This window comes from Pocillopora verrucosa, chromosome 2, assembly GCF_036669915.1.
Source record: "Pocillopora verrucosa isolate sample1 chromosome 2, ASM3666991v2, whole genome shotgun sequence".
NCBI classification, from domain to species: Eukaryota; Metazoa; Cnidaria; class Anthozoa; order Scleractinia; family Pocilloporidae; genus Pocillopora; species Pocillopora verrucosa.
Genome location: NC_089313.1, coordinates 10,877,363 through 10,894,370, shown reverse-complemented (window position 1 = coordinate 10,894,370; position 17,008 = coordinate 10,877,363). Strand labels below are relative to the sequence as shown.

General features: G+C 37.8%; 2 long non-coding RNA genes and 1 pseudogene across 2 annotated transcripts; 1 reads left to right on the top strand and 2 right to left on the bottom strand.

Moving 5' to 3' along the window:
* Window positions 1-3,912: 3,912 nt before the first annotated feature.
* LOC131786370 (uncharacterized) lies at window positions 3,913-5,783 on the bottom strand. The gene is made up of 2 exons (XR_009340372.2): window positions 5,540-5,783; window positions 3,913-5,314 (listed from the first exon to the last, which is right to left on the bottom strand). It is a non-coding gene; the product is annotated as an uncharacterized lncRNA (long non-coding RNA).
* A 192-nt stretch (window positions 5,784-5,975) lies between these two features.
* Window positions 5,976-8,111, top strand: LOC136278933 (uncharacterized). Its single transcript, XR_010716644.1, has 3 exons — window positions 5,976-6,085; window positions 6,435-6,515; window positions 7,561-8,111. It is a non-coding gene; the product is annotated as an uncharacterized lncRNA (long non-coding RNA).
* A 111-nt stretch (window positions 8,112-8,222) lies between these two features.
* LOC136279231 (bifunctional 3'-5' exonuclease/ATP-dependent helicase WRN-like) lies at window positions 8,223-10,348 on the bottom strand (annotated as a pseudogene).
* Between the last annotated feature and the right edge of the window lie 6,660 nt (window positions 10,349-17,008).

The following is a 17,008-nucleotide window of genomic DNA, read 5'->3' as shown; positions in this document are numbered from 1 at the left end:
ATCTGGTGTACTGCATTGATTTTGTTTTTTTGCATAGCAGTGAATGTATTGTTAACGCAAGATATTCAAGATGGTATCAGCTGTTGGAATATCAAAAGGGTGTGTTCCTCCTTTTCTATATCACAATTTGTGTCACAACAACAGAATCCAGAGATAGCTGTATTTTGTAGTGTTTAATGTCACACTGAAAGTAAGTTGATGTTAAGCAAATGTTCAATTCAACTAAACCAAGACTAGCAGAAACCTCATAACATTGAAACGGTGGTAAAAAGCAGCAAGTTTCGAAGTCTAAACGAAAGATGGGTAAGCTGAGTTTCAGTCAAATATCATGACATTTGGGATGTAATTTCTGAATAGTTTAAGAGTCTGTGGGAAAACACAAAAACCAAGCTTAAACCCAGCGTAAATTGATAAAAAGGCCCGAATTGCGCATTTTGGCAGTTATTTTGGCAAAAAATGGTATGTTTTGATTTCAAGCAAACTTTCAAGTAGTTGTTAAAGTTTAGAGCCAAACACAATACCAAAAAAAAAATTGGATGTTTTCAGAAAAAATTGTAACCCTCAGCCTAATCATAATCCCACCCTACCCAAGCCCTAACTCTAACTCTAGCTGGGAGCTATCCTAACCCTAACCCTAACCCCGGGTTAGGGTTAGGGCTAGGGTTAAGAACGGAACTTTTCACTCAAGTCAAAATGGTGCAACTGGTTAACATGGTCCAACCAGCCAAAACAAGATAAAATGGTTTAAACGGTGAAAAGATTTTAATTACGTGACAAGGTCCAATTGGAAGAAACGATCTCACTTAGTAAAATGGTGCGACTGGTTAACATGATCCAACTTGATAAAATGATGCCAATATCTAAAATGGACAAACTGGTTTAAATGATCCAACCAGTTGAAATGGTCTAACTGGATAATGCATGTGTAACCAGTGAAATTGGTTCAAATAATTCAAGTAATCAACCTGGTAAGGATGGTAACATTAGTTAAAAAGATCCAGCATATTACAGTGGTTCAACTGGTAAAAATAATCATCCAACTACTAAAAGTTATTGAACCCCAATCAAAATTAATCCAACCGCTTCAAATAATCCAACTGGTCAAAATTCTTCAGGTGGTTATTTAAGTGAAAAAGGTGACAAAATCTTCTTGAAAATATTTTTGAAGAAGCTTACACCCTTACCCTAAACACTAACCCTACCCCCAAACCCTAACCCCAAACCTTCACCCTAGCCCTAACCTCAACCGCAGACCCTCTAACCCTGACACTAAGCCTAAACCCTAACCCTAGCCCTAGCCCCACACCATAACCCTAAAACCTAACCCTAAACCCTAAACCCTAAACCCTAACCTATAGCCCTTAACCTAGACCTAACCCTAACCCTAACCTAACCCCAACCTTCTCTATCTATCCTGTAAGTGTACCAGTCGGCCTATCGTTTGTTTTTCAGTAAACTTTCAAGTAGTTACTGAAATTTACAAACACAATACCAAAAACCCTGCAATTGAATGCTTGTAGAAAAATATTAACGCTAACCCTAGGCATAGCCTCACCCTAGCCTTAACCCTAATTCTAACACTAAACCCCGCTAACCCTAAGCATAATTTTACCCTAGCCCTAACCCTGATTGTAACACTAAACCCCTCTGACCCGAAGCAACCCAAACTCTAACCCTAACCAGGTAATGGGCTCCTGCCCTAACCCTATCCTCAACCCTGACTTAAACCCTTTACCATAGCTTAGGATTGGTTTGGGGTTTGGGTTAGGTTTAGGATAGCACAGAGTTAGAGTGAGCACAGGACGAAATAGCATGATTCCGTAATTCGGAAAAATGAAACTCTATGTTTCCACATCATTCACTTCTTCCTTGGACCTGTTATGTTTCCGTTATGATTCCTGAACGGAAATATGACGACACGTTTCCGTTGCATTTCTATCAACGGAATATTATCGTCGCCTGTTTCCGTTACGTTTCCTTGTACGGATTCAAACTTTTACCGTCAAGTAAAACATATATATATAAAGTGCTGTACAGTTCTTACACCACGTTACCATGAAGACGTGATCGTTCGAGGACAACAAAGGCAAATTGACGTGCATTAGGTGTGTACGTTCGTAGGAATCATAAGAAGTCCTAGAAGCTTCGATGTTTTACACTGAGCTATGTGCATGTTAATTTTGGAACTGTTTCGAAACCTTACAAAATTGAATCTTTTAAACTTACTCTGTGCTTAGATCTTTAAGCAGCTGGATCATTTGAGCCAGTTTAGTCACTCAAACCAGCAATACAATACTAGGCTAACTGGATAGTTTTAGGGTCAGGGTTAGGATTTTCAAGTAGGCACACGCAGTTGTGTGGATATTGTGGTACATGGAGTTTAGTAGAGTGTAGATTTTAGCAGTATTTGCCAGTGTTGACATATTTATAAAATTATGGTTCCAAAGTGCGTGTCACTGTTGAGAACCCAAGAAAATCATGAGAAAGTCGCCGATGGATTAGCCATAAAAATAAGCCCAACTCTGAGTCAATGCCAAACCACAAGAAAGTTGTGAAACTCGCGCCAATGTAAAAAAAAAAACAACAACTGAGGTTCGAAGTATGGGTCGATGCTAACATCCTATGAAAATCATGGGAAAGTCGAGGAGATTGGTCATGGTACCAACCAATGCCACTTTCCCATGAAAATCAAGAAAGCTGTGGAAACTAGCCAACATATGCTAGAATGACAATCTTTAATAAAATTCATTTCTAATAAGGATGTGTGAAATGGCCAATATCGCTCTTGGCCGAGATACTGGTTTGCCGTGTTTTGGCAGTTATTTTGGCGAATATGGTTAAAATCAAATCTGTGTAAAAACAGTAAAATCAACGAATTATTGAGGTTCGTCAACATAGGGAGGGTCCTCTTAGTCTAGAGAAAAACTTCTGCCCACGGCTAAAGGCGTTAAATTAATAAATTGATATATCTGGGCGGCATATCAAACAGCAACACTAAACTTCTCCTTTCTCACAGCTTTTTCCCCTTTAACATCTTTGTTCATTCCATTTTTTTTAAAGTAAAAACTCGTTTTGGAGGCATAAAGGTCCCTAAAGCAACGTTTCAAGATTTTATGGCGATCTTGTGAAAAACATGTAGTTCCAGCTAGTTTTTTGGCAGCTGTTTACACAAAAAGTGGGTAAAATCAGCCCAATTTGTCGTGTTTCTGACCGTTTTTACGCGTTTTTTCCCCAAATTTTTACTGAGAACACTGCGTTTTAGCTGGAATAAGTGTTTTCACATGGATTGTATCCCTATTTTGTTAAAGACATCGTGCTTTTGAATGTAAAATAGGCTGATTTTTGCAAAACAAAAAACAAAAAAAACGTGTTTTTCAGGTCGAATTGAGCGCTTTTGTCAACTTTTGCGTAAAATTTGGCAAAAACTCGTGCGTTCTGCCGGATTTTGGTGTTTTTAGATAGATTTCATTGCAATTTGACGAAATACATGTAGTTTCAGCTAGTTTGCAGTGTTTTGGGCTTGAGACCGGCAAGAGTGATGGTAGACACTCTTAGCAGAGATAATTGTGCTAGCAGATATTAAGATTTCACCTGTAAAGACAATAAATTAATTGAACACAAGAGAAAGGAAACTTGATAAAAAAAATTAGAATAATGGCGGGGAGAAAAGAGGGCTGCACTAAAGATTATGTACTTGTGTTCTTGAAGCTGAAAATTAACAAGGTTCCTAACAATTTTTGAAAATCACACAAATCCCAAGCTATATCCAGGGTTTTCTATTAATAAAATCAACTCTTAAAACAAATTGGGATTTTACCTTGGTCCTTTTTTTTTTACTTTTTATGTACATTATTTATGTATAAATAATGCTCCCCTGACTCTCCCCCAAATTTCCAGAACAAATGGAAACTCTTAAGAATGATCAAGCTTTACCTTATTATTTAAAATTTTTACATCTTGAATTATCAAGTTATCACAGAGGATTTCTTGGTACTTTAACCTGTTTAACACCCTAAAAGAAGTGCACATATATACTACACACAATCAGCCCAGTCAAAATGTGCCACAGCCGACAATTTGGCTGCCTGCCACAATATAGCTGCCACTAACTTCACACTTTTCACACTTCCATTCAAGACAAGGTTCAGCCTCTGCTGCCTATTACTATCACCAGCTTGCCTTCCACTCAAAAACATTTCGACTGAGCTCATACATACATACATACATACATACATATGTGGGAGATTAGGTTACATGAGCGAACCTGCACTATTGAAAGAGATCAATGAATTACAATTCAAAGAAACATTGATAAATAAAATAAATCAATAGAAATGACAAAAATCAAACTAACAGCAGACAGTACTCTTTCAGCCTTCTGGACCTGAGCAGTGCAGTGATCTTCAATTAAGTGCTTAATTTGGACATAAAACCAGAACTTGGTATAGCTAAATATTATTATTTTTCTTTTAATATTCCCACTCCAGCTGATGTGTATTATTTGAATTACAAGTCTTATTAGCATGCAAAATCACCTACGGACAAGGCACACACTTTGCACCAAAATAGCTTTGCATCAAGTACATTATCTAGTACATCATTACCATCTTCAGGTATTTCTAATTTACTTGTGAAAATCACACAAATCATAAGCTATATACAGCATACAATCAGCAGCAAATTATTAGAAAGGAATGCAGTAAATTTTAATAAGAATACTACTAAGTAGTTAAATAACAAATAGCCCAGTAAAAATGTGCCCGTTGCTGGGAATTTGGTTCTCAATAAAATTAGCTAAAATAGCCAATCTTGAGTTTTACTGCTCACTCAAAATGGGCTGGCAGCTTACAATTTGGCTGCCTACAATGAAGTACCTTCCGCTAACTTCACACTTTTCAGACTGCTTTTCAGGAAGAGGTTTGGCCTCTGCTACCTATAATTACTACAGCCAGCTTGTCTACTACTCAAAAACATTTTGACTGGGCTGTGCAAGTCTTACTAGCATATAAAAAGCACCTTCAGGTAGATTACAGCAAAGCAGACTTTGTATCAAATGCTCTGCATTAAGTACATCATTACCCTCTTCAAGTATTTCTAGTTTACTTGTGAAAATCCCACAAATCACAAGGTATATTACATTATACAATCCAGTTGACAAAGCAATCAAGGGTAATTTTTTCATAATGGGTGCAATGATCTTCAGTATCAAGATTATTTGGTACCTAAATAGTAAAATGTTCGAGAGAAGAAATAATCATAAACATTTTTTCTTTCTCATCAGCATCGACTTCCAAAAGTAATGGATAATGACCACCTAAAACAAAGAAGAAATAAATCAAATTTGTGATTTCACAGGGCTTCAATACGAAACAAGTATGCATATCTTTTATTTCCTACCACTTACAAGTGGCAGGAATGGCTGAAATGGCCTTCACGTGAACACAACAGAATCCTATGCGTGTATAATCATGTAGAACTATTTATTCGGTATCGAAATTACATCCCAAATGTCATGATATTTGACTGAAACTCAGCTTACCCATCTTTCGTTTAGACTTCGAAACTTGCTGCTTTTTACCACCGTTTCAATGTTTTCTTGTTGTTCAAAAGGTGGTAGGGCCATTGTAGACCGTGATTTTTTTTTTACTTGAGAACCAGATCACAACACCCAAGCCTTTTCACGCTAAAATATTAAACTACTGAGATTTCCTTCGCCGCCGTAAGCCGCCATTTTATCTTTCCCTGAATACTAGTTCCCAAGCTTCGAGCCCGAAGGTCTCAGACATGCACTGAAATGATATTCGTGATATTCGTTATTTCAGAGCCAATTTAGAAATAACGATAATCGTTATTTTGGTGTCGAGATCATGCTGTGAAGGCCTGGGTCAAAAATGATTTTTGCCTCCAGTGCCCCCCCAGCAAGGTTTGCGGAATTCGCGTGGACTGCGCGAGTAACCATAGTTACTTGGAATCAAGATCGCGTAGTTCGTGAACGGCATCCGCCATTTTGAAGTGTCGGCTTTGCATTGGTTTTTCCCATCTTCGCTGGTGAATCCGACAATCTAGCGGAAGACATCAAAAGAAGGTAATAACATTTTCTTTGCTATCTTCATTTCCTCAAAAAATGGCATGATATCGCTATCTTAAAGCCAAAGAGAACCTACGAAGACTTCTAAACACCGCTCTCAACATGTTCATTGATTTCACTGCAAATACAATGCAACATGAATTTATAATGTAGGGCTCATTTCTAGAGCTCAATAGCGTTTTACAATGTTGGTAACTTTGCATAGAAAAAAGTACTATGTTTTGTAACAAATGCATAGAAAAAAGTTTCATTGTGGATATACCATTCAATTTTGAAATTAAATTTAGCTTGATAAATCCTCTATCACATCATGATGTGTAAACTTATGGTGTTTATCAAAATTTAGGCTTTTGAATGCTTTGGAAACAATTTCTACAAGAAGCAGATGAATTTACTGACAAACGTAATCCCCCAAAGCAGTTGTTAGGTAAGTTTAATTGCTGACATGTAAGATGCAGATTGTCTTGTCATAAATTGTCCCTTGAAAACTAAGAGGAAAAAAGCTGTACTAATGTGTGTTAGTTTATTCCGAGGTCCCTTACTGAATTGCTATAAATATATAATAATAATAATTTTAATTACTCACACAGAAAACCAGCCAGCCCTTGCAGATTCCAAAGGGAATCTACTTGATTAAAACCAGTTTTATTTACTGTTATCCCTATTTGTTTTCTTGAAGAGGTCCTTTGTACAAGCATGTTAATGGTGTTATTTATGAGGCATTTTTTTGGTTTTTAAATCATGTTATATCAGTTTTAATTATAGTCAACAGTTTGGTTTTTAAGTTTTGACCGGTAATAATTGCAATAATCATTGTCAATGATGGACTTGTAATTGATATATGTGTCTATTTGAATGTAAATATTCTACCCACTACACCAGTGGAGTATCTTTTAATTCAAATGCATCACAAAAGTTCTGATACATGCATATGATTCTGACCATAGCCTTCTCTCTTTGTTGATAAGACATGATTAATTACCAGTGCTTACTGTTGCCCCAAGTGGGGCACTGTTTTTTTTTGTGACAAGAGCAAACACAAACTGGTATAAGATGTGTCATCTTCTCAGCCCTACTCATAAAAGATGTGCCATCTTAAGAGCAGGATAGGTTGCCCTTGTTACAAAGTCAGAAAGGAAAATTTTAAAATTGTATTTCTTGCTTTTTTTGTTGCTCTTCCAAGTCAATATTCCTGTTAGAAGGCTATGGTGGCCTAACTGGTCAAAACTCTGGTTTATAATTTTAAGTTTGATCTGCCAGTTGCTTGCCTAAATTCAATTTCATAGATCAATAATTGGCAGGAATTGAGAAATAAATCAGTACATGTATGTTATCTAGCAGCGATGTAAAATTATAGACATGAGTATGACCTATGAAGTAATTTGTACCTGATGGACCCTAGAGCACCTTATCTGTGCATTATTAAAAATGTCCCTCTAAAATTCATTCACAATTTGTAATTTCCCCACTAGGGAAAAAATTATGGATAGCATAATAGTGCACTTGACAACCTCCACAATTTGACAATGTGTGCTGTTTCTTCTGCGCTGTATTAAGAGCTTTCCAGTTTACCATTGAAAACGTGTCTTGGTACTGGGCCCTGGCTTTTGAGTTCATCTTTTGGAAAGAGCTGTAAATTGCTTTGGATTTCTTGACATAGGTGGAACGTTCGACCACAAAGACTTCCTGACTGTCACCCTCGAACGCTGCAAGATAGTTCTTCCACTTTTCACTAGGGTTAGTTTCAACCAAAGCACTTCCAACCTTATGAAAGCTCTCCTTTACAGCAACTCTTGCAAATCCACAATTAAAAATGACAGACATTTTTGTTTCACACGAATACACTTAGCTCGTTATCGAGTAGTACTGTTGTTAGGGAACAAAACCTTGAAGAGTTTCAAGGAATCAGTGCGATAACTTTCAAGTTTTGTGCCAAAATTGTAATTCAGTCTCGTTATATGATACTACTTGGGATAAAATTACAAACGTTCTTTATTCTTACCGCCCAAATTTGCGATTTTGTTTTATTAGAACTGTCAAAGGCGATCTAACCCTGGATTTACAGAGATGCAATCGACCTCAGAAAACGAGAAAAAGAAATAAATATCATCAAAAGTATACAAAGTTTGCCTGTATTACTACTGAGATTGCTCCAGTTAGTATTTGGTAGTGTAACAGCTGTTAAATTATTGCTTCTGAACACTCGCGTGACTCGTGTGTCAAAATGGCGGACACTAAGTTGAATTACGTGACTGCGAGTTTTCAAAATTCCCACCTCTTAAACAGTTTTAATTTGTCTTTTTTCCAAATAAATAGGAACCTGTGGGATTACTTTCGTTGATAGCGGTTGGAACCAGGTAAAGGCTAAGACGTTTTCGGCGAAAACCATGATAGAGGAAGCAGCTTCGCAGAGACAAAACTTGATTTAATCTGCCTAGCACATCTCTCTTTTTTTTGGCAGCCATTCCAAGTGGGAAAACAATGAAAAACGTCTCAAATATTCATAGCGATAACTGCATTTTGATTTGCCTTGTGTTTAGTGGTAGGAATTTGCTCAAGAAAGCAACTGACAAATTTGGCGCCTAAATTAACTGTTTTTGGCTGTTGAGAGTATCATATTATGCTGCCACAATTCAGTCCGAGATAGATGGTAGTGATACACATTTCTGCCAAGTATGAGAAAAATCCGTCGCAAAATAGCTAACTTATTCTCAATTTTGTGAAAATATGGGTTAAAGACAGGGTGACCCAGGCCTTAATTAACCTGAGAATTCTTTACATCAACATGGGCTACAAGTATTCCATGGTACAAAATGTTCAGTCACAGTTTGTTTATACTACATCATCCAAATTGATAGCCTCAACAGTTGCTGGTTCAGCTGAAGGAAGTTCTATTAATTGGGAATTACAAACAGGTTCTTGCTCCAATAAAGAATTGTCTATTTGGGAAAGAGACAAATTATCTACAATCATCTCAAATGAGTCATCGTCTTAGAGAAATTCATTCCACTCATTCCACTCATCAAAAAACCCCTCTAAAAAACCCAGTCAAAATCGTAGCCATTCTCCTCTAAAGGAGAAGGCTCAGATGACTGCATTCCTGTAGTCACATCATTAAAACCTTTGCTTATAACTTTCAGAATCTCCTGTGCATGACACATATCCCATATCTCTACAAATCTATAAACATCTGATAAACTGAAAATTGCATCCAGATTATCCAAAACTTGGGTGATTTGGTGCTCGGAGAATCCAAGCATAAATTGTAAATTTGTCCTCACATCACCATGAGCTGTTGTGTTCAACAGTTTGATAAGAATGGTCTTGTAGTATTGAACCAGGAGATCCTCAACAGTTTTCCTCTGCTCTGCATCCACTTGCCTTTTTCTAATTGATGCACCATTGTTTACTTTCTATTGAGAACAAGGATAAAATGCTAAAGCTCCACAATCAGGCAAACCGCATTCACAATCTGCAGCACATTTATCACAGCACAGATGCAGAACTTCGTGCTGCCAAGTAGTGCAGTTAAAGTGCTTGAGCAGATTTTTTTTACATATCGTTTCATATAGGCATCAACATGGGCTAGAAGGATTTCATGGTACAAACACAACTTTGAGTACCATCCCTGCCTGGTCTCCCAGTTTCATGAATATAAGATTCCACATTTTTGGCAGGTCCATAGTGAATGACTCTATGCACTCCCTTACAATCTTGCCCCATTCCGAAGGCAATCGAGGCAATCAACAATTGAATAGTTTCATTTATTGACTGGAAGGAGAGAAGAATTTTCTCTTTATTTGCAGATGGCGTGCAGGAGTGGAGCATTTCCACAAGTGCATTTCCTGGATCATCATCAGTTCCACTATAAATATCCTACCTAAGGTTGCTTTGATCATTCCATATAAAATACTGCATAGCTTGATAGTCTGGCAATAAACAATGGTTCTTTTGGATAACTTACCTTCCAATTTTAACTCTTCAACCAGCCACTCAAAATAGAACTCATAGTCAGTATCATTTTGCATACACTGCAAAATGTAAGTTACACTTGGCTTGTTTGGGCCTTCTTCGACTTCAAATGGTTTCTCCATAAGAAGGATGTTTAAAATTGTTTCTTTTTATCAAGTTATTCGCCTTTGCAGTCAAAGCAATCATGTTGGCATTTGATGCTAACGATCACAGCTCATGAAGTCGGCCATAACACTCACGCAATGCTGCCATTTTATTGTCCTCAGATGTCCCCTGCAATGTCTCCATGTATGTGAACTGGTAGTGGCTTGTGAGTGAGGAAAGAAAACATAAATTACTTTTAAAACAAAACAATACTAATGAAAACTTTTAAATTAAGATTGAATTCGTTTGAAATAAATCATTTTTTAAGAGTTTTACAGGAAAAGTATTGAAGAAACTGAACTTACAATGTTTCTAAGATAATTTTAGCAAAGAAGAATGGATAATTATTTTATATTATTGTTTAGTGTATGTGTTTGTTTCCCAATTTTACTCACATTTTTATTCAAATATAAGTGAAATTGTTTCTTTGAAAGTTTGAAACGTCAATGATGGAAATCGCGATAAAACTCGGACTTACCAGTGCCGTAAAACATGAGGTTCATCGACAGCCACAACACAAAGTTTCTTCGAGTAGACATCAATACTCAACATACATAGCCAGCGCTGGTTCATAAGCCATGCTTCAGGTGAGCCATGGACAATTGAATATTCTCCTTTCTCTATCTTTGCACGATCAACTTCAACGTTTGAAGAAATATTTACGACAGACAGACCAAGACTTCTCAAATACTTCACTTGATCTTCTATCAGACTAGCCAACAGAGACACAACAATAACAGTATGACCGCTTTCATCGGAAACGTGGTCAAACACTAGCAGAAGAGCCTGGTATATTGGTGTCCGGTCGTTTCGATACAAAGTCGTTTCGCGATACAAACCGTTTCGACACAAATCGAAGTCGATTCGTTAAAAATGTAAAGTCGATTCGATGCAAACTGAAGTCGTTTCGATACAGAAGTAAACTCGAGAAAAGTTCTGTAAAAGTGTGTTAGTTTCCGTCTTTGATATGTGTGGTGATTTGTTGTTTTCTATTCAAGCTAAAATTCGACTCGACTAACTGAGCGACTCGATCGATCGACGTAGTTGTAATACCCAGTTTTCGCGCGACTCGATCGAACGAGTTGTATTATTCAGTTTCCCCGTGGCCTAAAAGAACAAACTTTATTGAATATTTATTTAAATTACTAACGTACGTTTACATTGATCATGACTTTCGCACATGTGGTGGCTCCTAAAAGAGCCGTTTTTAGCGACCTGAAATCGTCCAAAGTGACGAAAGCAGGGCGCGGCGGCGCCTAAAAAAGCCTTTTTATGAAGGTACTGGGCCGTTGAGGTAGAAAAACGCCTTTAGTAGTTTTCTTGCACAACGGGCACCAGAGTTGAACTCATCCCAGAGGTTGAAGATCTTGGTTTGGAGGTCTCGGAACCTTTTTTCTGAATGCGCCGTAACTTCTCCTCGGACACAAGCCTGATCTGAAGGGATGTCCGAAGGGCCTCGTGGTGAAGAAGGCGGATCAGGAGGTACAGAGGAAGCTGGGACTTCCCAGACGCGCGGTGATTCAGCCCAAGATGCCAGCCCTCTATGTCGTTGCTGGTTCAGACGGATTTCATGAACACGCTCCAAGAGGACGGCCATGTGTTGCCTGTGATTCTGTTCCTGCCGACGTACTGCATTAACTGCTGGAGTTTCTGAGTCGATGTCATCTTCTGAAGCCGTGCATACATTGCAGGAATCTCCTCTGCTGGAGGGAACGGCAGGGCCATGACCTTTCTGATGAACGCGTACGATTCCTGGTCGTTGTTGTAATCCGCCTGAAGTCCCAAATCTTCCTGAAAAAAGGGTTCCAGTGTGTTTTATACACTGATATCAGTTAGTTTAAAGCGTTTGGATTGGTTTATTCGCTGTCATTAGAACAATAGGGTAAAATATGTAAGTTTTTTTTAAAAACAATTAGTTGATACGATAATTTACAAACCCGCCTACTCACGCGCCAGAATAACTCCTGTTTCCTCCCGGGTCCGTTGCATCACCGACTTACACGACATTATTGATAGGATTTGTGTTTCTTGATCGTAGGTATAATATGCGCTGTGGTTATAGAAAAAGTCTCAAATGTATTCATATAAATCTCTGTTCTCGATAAATAAACTTAACCAAAACTTAGTCTCGTTTGCGTGTTCTCATTGTGTTGGAGGTTTGGGTACATGTGGAAGTTTGCGGTGTGTGTTTGTTTTATTTACAACGGAGTCATATGTCATAAGATATTCGAATGCATGCTCAAAAAGCTCTAGGACTATCAGTCTAAACAGTGAAGGCATGCTTTGTGGTACAGACAACTTTTATTTTATTCTCATAACTTTCTCCTTAAATACATTTTGTTCCAAATAGGACTAGCATCAGTTCATAGATTTAAAAACAAATCTTTACTACGTAAATAAATGTGTTTAGATAATCGAGATAACCATTGAACCTCTTGTATCGCACCGGAAATAACGAGTCTTGTCTTTGCCCAACTCTGAGAGCGTGGAGCGGCGAAGACGCGAGATACGAGTCTCGCGCCTTGCGGATTCACCATGCTCACAGGATACGCGTGACCTCACTATCTTTAAGAAAAATAAGAGACTACTCGAAGTCTGTATTCCGTTCAACCATTTCATAAGAGTGACGCGAGTCTTTCAATTGAGTGAGAAAGTCACAAACCCATTCTTTACCTCACGAGTGTAACCACTGACCACTCACGAATTACAGTAGGCTTCTCCTTTGACGCGGAAATTGAAATCGTATCGAATATACAAAATTATAATGAGTTCCTTTAGATCTACCGAACTTGTATCGCGTTGGAAACAATTACAAGTACAGGAAAAATTCGTTCACAACCGAGACGTTTATTATGTCTCAGGACTGCTTTTTGAATAGCAAAGATGGAAAAAACTTCGGTTCATCGTGTGGCTTAAGTGGTTTGGTACGACTGTCTGAATGCTGATCATGAACTGATCAGAACAAAGGTTTTACAAGGAGCCATGAAAACTCAAAGTTAACGCACCCAACCTTCCTGAAGTGTAGAAAAGGGATTTTTTTAATCATGATTTGTTTTAGTTTTGCCTCTTGCTGGTTAAAAAGCAGGTGGAAAAGATGAAAAAAATGAAAAATCCTGAATAAGCAAAAGTAAATAGCTGCAACTCTGCACTTCCTTTCATACTGGGTTTAAAGCTGCTCTAAACCTCCACATTTGATAAGCTGCCACCTGTCTAAAGAGGTTTTTAAGGGAAAATGAGCTAATCTTGGCAAGGATTGGCCTATTTCACCTCGCTCAGGAGGATAAACAAAAAAATGTGGATTTGCTATAGGCATCGCTACAAGATCCCGGAAGCATCAGATCTCAAATAGAAGACTACAGAAGTCAATTGAAGGCAGACAAAAATGTAGAATATTTCAATTGACATACGATTTAATGCACTAAACTTCATAGATGAACCGGTCAAATTAATTTTTAAGTAAGTTCGGATGTGTATAAGATCCCAAATAATTTTACTGCTAACAAATAAAGCGAAACAATGATGAAGTAAGTGCTGAGTCACCCTTGATTACTTGTCGCGTGACGTGCCTCTTCGTCATGTGACTTTTCTTGGTGGAATAAATATGTGGCACACGACTGATTCAACACTGGTGAAACCGTCATGACGAAATTTGCGTCGCACCTGTTGCTCGCTGCAGTATTGATAACTGCTGGTAACTCACAGATTCCTTTACCTAAACGTCCGCTGGGTTTTGTCTATAAAGGAGGCGAGCCGACTGCACCAATTCACTTGGAAGCATTTGTTGATTTGACTTGCCCGGATTGTCAACAAGCATGGCCGACTCTCAAAAAAGTCGCAGATATGTACGGTCCTGAAACTGTCCAGTTTACCTTGCAGTTGTTCCCGTTGCCATATCACACAAATGCATTCCTAGCGGCACAAGTGAGTTGAAAAAAATATATATCGGCTTGTCTATACTCGCATCATCAGAGTTATGTAACATGTAACGTTACAACAGCCCTAGATCATGAACAGAGGTAACACATTTGGGTAAGAAAAATTCTAAGGTTACTTTAAAGGAAAACCTTAACTCTAGGCACCCTCATTCTTTGACGTTATTTAGCATGCGCATGCAATTTCTCGTTGCAGGATTTTCAATTTTTATAAACCTCCGTGACATGACGTAATTAAACAAGCTTATATATCGCAACTTGGAGACAACAAAGTGTAGAAGATCTTGGAATTAAAAAAGCTCTAGGTACTCACCACTCAGTCGTTGCTGTAATAAACTCTAGCAGTTGTATACATTACTGGTACCAATTTGTCCATGTCCCCCACCTTCTCCTCACCTTTTGGCTCATGTCACTCCTTCAAAAAACTTCAATTTATTAGTTTTTTTAGAATAATTTCTGTACTATTTTTACAGTAGCTCATAAACGACCTCCCACTTCTTGTATTATCTGCAAAATTTCTGGAAGAGGTCTACTTGCATCTAAATCTAAAAGCAGAAATTATACTGGCCAACATTTCCTTCAAAAGCAAAAACCAAGATTGATGATCAAAACTGCTTTTGAAGTGTAATGAGAAACCAACTAACCCTTATTCAAACACAGAACTAGCTCTTGAGAGGGAAAACTCAAAACTGCATTGTATGCCAATATGCCAAGGCTAAGCTGGAAAACATAAAAAAAGAATGGCCCACTCTTCTTTCACAAATACTGAAAAGCAAACATCAATAAGGAAAAAAAAACAGAATACCAAAGGGGTAACAAACATTTTCCATTTTACATTTTCATTTTCCATTTTCCCTGTACAGTTTCATAAACCATTTAGTCATGTCAGAGCTGAAAAACTGATTTTGAAAATTTTGAAAATGGCTAAGACTGTTAAACCCAAAAAACCTAAATCTTAGTATGACGCGCCTAAACTTGTGGCAGTACTGCATCATAACAAAATTTTGGTTCCATAGGTATCTTGTGGTCTAGTCATCTTCTGAAATTTACCTTTCCCCTTCTCAACTTAAATGATTGCCTGTGACTATGCGACAGAAATTTAAGCACAAATAGTCAGTAGACTGAGAATTATCTTCATTCACGCTAAAGGATTAAGCTAAGTCATCTTCTTTTGGAACCAAAAATAAACTGTATTGGTGCCACGGATACCTGTTAGTACAAAATGTAGACAGCAGACTGCAGACCGGATACAAAATATAAACTGCAGAGTGGGTGCAAAATGCAGACTGAGAATCTGAAGAGTTTTACGTCTGGTATATAATAACATGTCATCTTACAGCTTACCGAGCGTCACGCAATCGCTTTTCCGCGATCAGCCTTCACGATTATTTGCACTATTGTGGAAAATTCCTGGCCCATTTCTTGATGAAAATCGATCGTAATATAATTTCAAGCCTTCAACATAGTTGGTTTGTGTGATGTCTGTACAGATTTTACCAATGTAATAAAAGTAGATGACGTGAATAATAGTGATGGTAAAGCAAGCTTAAAACGGCAACAATCGCCAGAAACTACAACGGATACACAGGGTATGAGTAAGTTTTATTGATTTTACGAGAAAAATCTTCATATTTCGAAATATTTATCGTTGTAAATCGACCATATTTCGTTCCCTATACTATTCCTTACAACGTGTTCAAATTTTCAACGGTTCCTAGCATAACTTACTCTGAGTCACACAACGCGTAACGCGTTCGTGAATTAATCGTTGGCTCTTTCTCGAGACGTAACTTTGGGTTGCCTGTGACAAGAAAATTGCGTAAACAATACTTAACATAATAACATTATACATAAAAAACACGGGATTTTGGATCATGTATTTATTAAAAAAGAATATCCATACAACTACAATGGAAAAAAACATAAGAATCATCTGATTCTTTCTGATCGTGAAATTAATACCATTCGCACTGTTATCGTAGCTACGTTCCCTGGCATCAAGTGAATCCAACATGGCGTCTTTCTTCGCAAGCAGTTTGCATCCATTTGAATTTTGTTCTTCAGTCTCACGGTAGTAGTGTTGTTCAATGGATTGCATTGAGTATATGCAGTTTGGTTTCAGATTTTGCTTTTTACAACGAGTTAACGTTTTCAACTAAGACATTGGCATACTTAGCATACAAGGCATTCAATGCTTTCATGGATTTCAAGCGTTCACGATTCAGTCCGTTTCAAAATTACCGCTCAATAACATCTTTTTGTTTGGATTAGCCGCGAACAATACGACTTGTGTATGCGTCTATAAGTATTTTGAGCGTTTGCGCCATAATGCTCCAGATGATCGTAATCCAAACACATTGAAATACAAAACGACTGACAAAAGAGTTTTATGGGCAAAAATCTCGTGTTCGTCATGTGACCCGGCCCTGTCCGTGCATGACAACGTCAATCATCATAAAGATAGCACGCGTGATCAGCATGTGAACACCTCATTGGATCACAGTTAGTTGTCATGGTGTTGAGGGCCCAATGACCTCTGGGTACTTTTGTGCAATTTTTCCATTTTGTGGCGGAGGAAGAAAAAAAAAAAAAAAAAAAAAAAGAAAAAGAAAAAGACGACAAAAAAACAAAGGCATTTTAGGACCGGGCTACCACAGCTATCCCAGTAATAAAGAACGGTAAACGGACATATACCATGTCATCTACGTATGTTTCGTGATGAAGAGACAATTAGCATACTACATAAACATCGCACGAGCGAGGTCTGGCTCGACTATGATATATATACGATATCGCTCTGACGAAGGGCTAACGCTCGAAACGTCAGCTTTACGGTGGCTAATTTACGTTTTCAACCCAGTTGTTAACACTA